General features: G+C 31.6%; 1 pseudogene; it reads right to left on the minus strand.

Annotated features, from left to right (window-relative positions):
- The window catches only part of LOC119588144, a 2,527-nt pseudogene that overhangs the window by 1,050 nt on the left and 581 nt on the right, over positions 1-896 (minus strand).

The following is an 896-nucleotide window of genomic DNA, read 5'->3' on the forward strand; positions in this document are numbered from 1 at the left end:
ATCAGAAACCCTAAATATCTGTTCAGGATAGATTACAAGTATGTTGAGCAGGGAAATTAACAAGTGGCATCTGTATTCTTCCTGACGTAACTATGACGTCATGAAATTTTTACTCCAGGAAGTATGTATATGTAAGGGAATTGTGCTTTATCAACTGTATTTCAGTAAAATAAAAGGAATATGAATAGATATATGGCTTATGGGTACACAAAAAATAAAAACATAAAAGGAAAGATAATGAAGAAACGTGTAAATCCTTTTTAAATAAAGCGGAAAGAGAGTTTACACAAAAATTGATCCACACCATCTGAATCTTGTTCTTGTTTCGATTGTCAAGATCATATCTTTTACATGTTTTCCAGGTTTGAGATTTATTTAGTTCAAAAGTCTGAGAAGATATGCCATCGTTTAAATGGTATATATTTCCTATACAGTCAGCCATAATTCCATTCAAATATATTCTCTAGGTGTTCTTTATTTACCTTTTTTTATCAATGAGTGTTTTCCAGTGAAATGTGTGCAGTAATTCCCTGATACTTATCGTTATTTTTCTTTTCTATACGCATATATACCATATATTAGCACACACATGTACAATATACATATACGTCTTGCGGTCTGTTCGTGAACGACCATTTTGACAAAATTGGCTTTAGTAGTTTTGATTTGTATTTGTTTTTTTGTTTTTTTCAGGTAAACAATGTTTACAAAAAGTCCTTAAGAACTCTGGCAAAAAAATAAGAACCATTCACAATAAATATTTATTTAATAAATACACGGTGCTTGCCTGCAAGCAGACTTCGTACTTATTCAAATGTTTTCAAGGGATTATAACAGCTATCGTATGTAAAGATTTCATTTTCAGTGAAGACCAGAAACACGATGCCTGACGACGC

Source organism: Penaeus monodon, chromosome 23, assembly GCF_015228065.2.
Source record: "Penaeus monodon isolate SGIC_2016 chromosome 23, NSTDA_Pmon_1, whole genome shotgun sequence".
Taxonomy (NCBI): Eukaryota; Metazoa; Arthropoda; class Malacostraca; order Decapoda; family Penaeidae; genus Penaeus; species Penaeus monodon.